This window comes from Hibiscus syriacus, unplaced genomic scaffold (assembly GCF_006381635.1).
Source record: "Hibiscus syriacus cultivar Baekdansim isolate YM2019G1 unplaced genomic scaffold, ASM638163v2 tig00109999_pilon, whole genome shotgun sequence".
NCBI classification, from domain to species: Eukaryota; Viridiplantae; Streptophyta; class Magnoliopsida; order Malvales; family Malvaceae; genus Hibiscus; species Hibiscus syriacus.
The window spans coordinates 547,214-553,546 of NW_024062556.1; the positions used below are offsets into that span (position 1 = coordinate 547,214).

General features: G+C 34.9%; 1 long non-coding RNA gene across 1 annotated transcript; it reads left to right on the plus strand.

Moving 5' to 3' along the window:
* Positions 1-3,817: 3,817 nt before the first annotated feature.
* LOC120212149 lies at positions 3,818-4,934 on the plus strand. Its single transcript, XR_005524659.1, has 3 exons — positions 3,818-4,054; positions 4,138-4,215; positions 4,605-4,934. It is a non-coding gene; the product is annotated as an uncharacterized LOC120212149 (long non-coding RNA).
* Positions 4,935-6,333: the final 1,399 nt, after the last annotated feature.

Sequence of the window (6,333 nt, forward strand, 5' to 3'; positions counted from 1 at the left end):
TTCCTAAAAGAATAACATAAGATAAGAGATATATATATATATATAGGAGAATCTTTTCCATATAAATAGAAAGAAATAATATATACAACCAAAACTGAAATGCATGGGAGAATGTTTGCCATTTTGGACTAATGGAATGCATCATTTATTGAAAGCAAGTAAAAACAAACAGCTTAACCCTTTACATCAGATCACCCATTACCCCAAGATATGAACAACAGGGGAAAGTTCTAGTGCATTACTCTGTAAAAGACTTGTAAACTACAGGCAATTTTTCTGCGGTCCAATTGTTCAACACGAAGCCCTGTGGTGCAGGGTAAATGCCCGTAGTTCTCAATTCTCCAAACTCATCATCAGTTATAAACATTAATACCTAAATCTCGCAAGGAATTCTCAACCATCACATCATTGCTCCTCGAATTTCCTTGAAATATATGCCCTCATGATATGAAAGTGATGCTTAATGGTCGGAAGGTCATGAGTTTCCAGCTAAGGTCTTCACTAGCCAATCTGACATTTCTCATTTTCTGACCCTTTTTAATTCCCCTTAGCTCTTCCCTCAAAGTTGGTTGGTATCCCAAACCAAAATGATCTCTTTTAGTAATAGGGCATATTGGATTCATCGGTTCTTGCAATTGACTTTCTAACCCTTTTCCAACTTTTACTCATGAATTCTCTCGATCCTACCAGCACGCGCTAATATCTCATTCATTGTTTTCTATCTTTCCAGAAACACAGCCCGAGTAACTTTAATTTGCTTTCAAAGCTTCTATCACAATATCTTTCTCGAGTTACTCTTAAGTTTTCATGATTGATGCATGTAAAAATGCTTAAATTAAAGCAATGCGAATGCAAATGTGGATGTGGATGCTAAATGCAAATGCAAAAGGTGTTAATTCCAAAAGTGACCACCATAGAACAACCATTATTTAGACAACAAGATTTCATTATACCATGTAGTCAAAATACAATTGTGATTCTTCATTTCTTATTTCCTTGAACCGTACTCTTCATGGAATCTAACATTGCACCCCACAGTTGTCGGCGTATTTTATCACCTTTGATGACGTCGGACGTCCTTAAATTGAATCTTGAGATCTTCATCTTTACTTTCATTGCAAAGTGGTCTTCATGCCTTTGTGAAGGATCTTCTCGTCCTTGGTATTACTGCATCTATCTCCTGAGGGAACATCTTTGGCCTTTGCTCATTTGAAAGAAGTCTTCGATCAACTTTAAACTTCTTCATTCATCGGATGTCTTTCTTCATGAATCCTTTGAACATCTTTGGATATCCTGATTTTGACTACATGGTTAAAAATTTATTGTCTCATAATGATCAACCTTCTTATTAGTCAATCACTTACGAATTAACACCTTTGAATGATATGAAGATGCAAATGCAATAAATCCAAAATAAAATAGACATAAAACAAAATATGGGTTAGTACTCATAAGATAAACAACAATATAATAATTATCAAAATCGTTAAATAAAACCTACCCTCACATGCTGACTACCCAATCATATTTTAGCAAATCCTACCCAACATGATATCAACCCCCATGCTTTGTCATTTCCAAAAAATCCTAACCGTATGATATCTAATTCACATACTTGTTTGAAAATAAACCTAACCACATAATCTCTAATTCGCATGCATTTATTCGAAAAAAACGAAAAGTAAATGACTCAAAAAGCTTTTCCTTGTGTACCCTCCTCATGGTACTCCTAATGTTTGGGTCAGGCTCGACCTAAGTTTAGGCTCACAATATGCTGGGTTTGGTTATAAAGTATTAGGTTCTCGAATTGTCCTTGTCGGTGCCCCCTTGGGCTACCAAACCCTTAATCCTGGTCCATCACAAGCTTTTGGGACCGAGTTCAATTTCAAGGGAACACACTTCTTTATATCCATACGAAGGTGAAAACCTCACGAGGATCATAAAGCGTGAGCTCCAAGAGTGATCCACTATCCCATGCGAAGGTGAAAACCTCACGAGAGAGTAGTCTCTCACTCCTACTTGAATAGGACAAAGCGGGGTTTTAGCTCATGTTATGATAATGCAATTGTGAAGTGTGTGAGGAAAAACGAAAATAAAACAACACATAATCACAACACACTCAAATTAACCATTAATCCTCTTTAAACATAATTAATCTAAAACCATTAGCAAACAGATCAGTACAACTATTTATTGGTTAATCAAATTATAAACAAACGATATTAAAACCAAACAGGGGATAAAAAACCAAATTAGAACGAATTTATAACTTTCAATTGCAAAGACAATCAATTAATCGATTATAGGTCTGACTCTCTAAAAAAAAGTCTCCAGCAGAGTCACCAAGCTGTCGAAACGACTTTTTTCTTAAGAGTGAGATTTTGAAAAACCACACATCTTTTAATTTCTTCTTGTGATTAATTTTTAATTAAAAAGTAATGTGATTAGAAAACCTCTCGTTTCAAAAATCCAGAAATTCTTTTACGATATAAAAACATACGGTTCGAAGAGTCGTCACAAATCTTTGATTAGGGTGTGATTGGGCACCCAAAAATGTTTTCATTTTAAATAAAAATTAATTTTAATTAAAACAACAAATTAAATTCTGTGTTACCAGAAAATGATTTTGGGAGTCGGTAACGTGTGAGAATGATTAGCACCCCATAACGCCCTAAATCGATACCTAGTCGATTAATTAACGTGTTTGCAATGAAATTTATAAATTCGATTTTAATTTAATTTATGATCCCCGGCAAAACAACAAAATATGAATTTCACAATATTTAAAAACACTAAAATATATTAAATTAAAGTTACCCAACCTTTTAGAATGATAAAGAATATTCGATTATTTAAAAATATCGAGACCAGATCTTAGATGACCTTTTCTCGACAAATTTAAATAGCCTAACATTTCTTTTTCTTCCGTTCCCAAATTTTAAAGTGATGAATCAATTTTTAGGTGTCACTAATGGAATACAATTTTGATTCAAAATCGTTGAAAGCGAGCCTCTAATGAGATAAGACAACCCACTTAAAACAATTCTAAATTAAAAGACTATTACCCTTAATCCAATTATGCCATTTGATCAAGTTATGCACATGAGGATATCATACAAAAATTAATTAAAATAAAGGATAATTACATCTAAATTTATGCTTATGAACCACATAATTAAAATAACATATGTTCATTCAAACATACAATAACCATACATTCGAAGAAAACCCTAACTAACCATTCATGCATTTGCATAATAAAAAAACTTAACATTGACTAAAGTATAAAATGGACAGACTTAAGGTTAACAACCTAAAGAAAGCAAACGACAAGCTATTGTGAGAAAAAAAATAAGTGGTAAAAATATGTGACTAAATTGAAAGGGAATTACAAATCTGAGCCTAAAATAATGAATTGCCTAAACATTGAGTCATGAGCCACAAAAACGATCATATTCTAGGTACCAGGTTCTATATTTCCATCAACAACAAGTGATTAGAATGTAACCAAATAACATTACGAGCATCAAAATCAGAAATAACCCATATTTACGCGGGATTGAAACAAAAACATCAAAGATGGCATATTCAATGCGTAAATAAGTAGAAATTTACACTAACCAAACTAAGGACCAAATAGAATTTCATAAACCTGAAAATTAAAATCAGAAACATTGCGAAGATAAAAGGATTGCTCACACGGTTTACCTCTTTCCCTCAAACACGGGTCGCTCACCTCCTAAAACGTTGCCGTTTTAATGAAATAATATATATAATATTTAGGTTAAAAAATAACCCTAGCTCATTTTATCTTTCTCTCAGCCGCAACCCCTCTCACTCTCAAACTCTCAGCGCCGTTTCTGTCATCCCTATCTACTCTCTCCCTCTCGACCGAGACAACCAAAAGACTCAGGGCCATCACTGGCCACCACGTCACGACCCCGATAAGGGTTAAACCGACCCTCATTACACCTTCACCGAAAACCCCCAAACCTAAATCTAACTCTCGACCTTGAGGACCACCACTCCGGCCATGGGAGCCCGCAACATTAAGGTAAGAACCTAACCCTTATCCACCTCTGTTTTCGTTTAGAAATCCCGATAAATGATAACTAAACCGAAAAAATGACATGCAAGGGTGCAAACAACTAACCACAAACTCACCCAACTATGGCGACAGTGGTTCTCTCCTTCAGTGACACTCGAACAGACCAGGTATGCGCCTACCCCTCTTCCTTTGGTTTGGTTTTGCTTGACGGTGGCTAACGACGATAGGTTTCGATTGGTTGCTTTAGGCTATTTTGTGTTTTTTTTCGTTGAATTCCCTTAACAATGATTTTTGTTTATTTGGAATCGATGTCAAAATGAAAGGAAAGAACATATGAAAGAATCGTAAACATAGCTTCGAAAATCGAATTCTAGCTTTGTATTTTCTGTGTAAAAAATGAGAACGATTACAGTCTTTTCTTCTATTACACCGAATTTGCTCACAATGTAATGCTCTCTTTTTCCCCTGATGATTCTCCTCTTCTCTGTTGATGAACACCTCCCCTCCTTTCTGTGTTGTGTTGATATTCCATTTTAATTGCTTTCCTTTGTGGCAGCCTCGGGTCTGCTGTTGGTGCCAAATTTGCAGGGCATGGGCGACAGCCACTGTTGGCGTGCTCGTGGAGCAGGGCGTGGGCTGCTGGAGTGCTGTCGGGCGTGGGTGATAGGGAACCTGAGCTGCTCGGTCAGAGTGCTGTCGGGCGTGGAGTAGCTGTATGGGAGCTGTTCTACACGTGGGAGACATGGATAGCTCGGGTTTGGTTACAACCGGGTCGGATCTAGGATATAATCGGGTCGAACTTGGGGCTGCTCTTGGGCTCTTGGTTGGGTTGCTTGTAATTGGGCCCGGTTTGGGCTTTTTTTGTGAAGCCTGCAAAAATGTAAAAACATACATAATAATAATAATTATTATTATTATAACCAGGACAAAAACGGGTGTTTACCGTGATTATCTTGATCTTTTATTTCCCTGTAGCCATTGAGATTGCATCGTGGAGTCCTTTTGGTATTTGCATGCAAATTACCACGATTCGTTGTTCATATATATCGACAAACGCTAATCATAGTACTAATAAAGGACAAGGTACTAATCAATTGAAATACTGGATCAAATATCCAGTACATGACTTATGGTTATATGGTATATACATGCCGGAAAATGGGTTTTCATTGTAAGAAAAAAGAATCAATAATCCGTACATATCTTATCTATAATCTGCAGATAATGGATGTTATGAGAAATAAGCTGTCACTTGTCAGAGCATTTCTATAGAAAAGGTAACGTCGAAGCTAAAACTCTTAACAAATTGGGGTTTCATTCTATAAATATATAAATTGTAAGCAATCAAGTTATTCCGTGCAAACCTATCGAATGGAGTTAGGAAAGGAAGCTTTAGCTATGTTTTGTGGATGATGTTAGTACTAGTTCAAAGGTGGCAATCGTGAGGTATTAGGGCCAGTGCGGAACTAGGATGAAATTATGGGAGGGACTAAATTATCTTTGAAACTAATAAGGTTCTAAAAGGTAATTAAACCATAAAAATAGATGATTGAGGTTTAATTTCACTAATTTCAAAATTATCATATCCTAAAAAGTAATTAAACCAAAAAAGTTAGAGACAAGACTTAATTTCATTTAACTTTAAAACTGATAATGTCTTGAAAATAATTAAACCCAAAAATTTTAGGAGAGTCAGGGCTTAATTTTAATGGTTTCAAAACTTTTAAGGGTTTAAAATACAATTAAACCATAAAAGTTGGAATGGGCTATTCTCTCATCCGCCCCCAGTGGTTCCGCCAGTGTTAGGAGGACAACCAATGGTAACCTAAGGCATTAGGTTCCAAGATTAATTTAGGGTTGTAATAGGAATAGATGAAGAGTGTTGGTGGAGGTTTTATTTTTGAAAATTTTAAATTTTTATATAATTTATGTATTTTCTTCTGGTGATTTAATTTGATACTCTTGAAATTTTGTAATTTCAAACCCATATTTTATAATATACTTTCTAAAGGTTTGAACCCTTAATATAAAATTTTACACCTGTCCCTAGTTATAGCAAGATCCAAGTTAAAATACTTTTTAGAGTGCTAGTAGAAAGTCATAATTTTTTGAAGAGTTAAAATATATTGTTTTATCATTACTTTAAAAGGAATAAATTAAAATTTTATCATTTATAGGGGTTAAAAGGTAATTTTATTATTATATTATCTTAAAACTATGAAATTTAGAGAGACTAAACGTACAATTTTACCATTTAGGGGGTCACTAGATCTCTTAAGCAAATG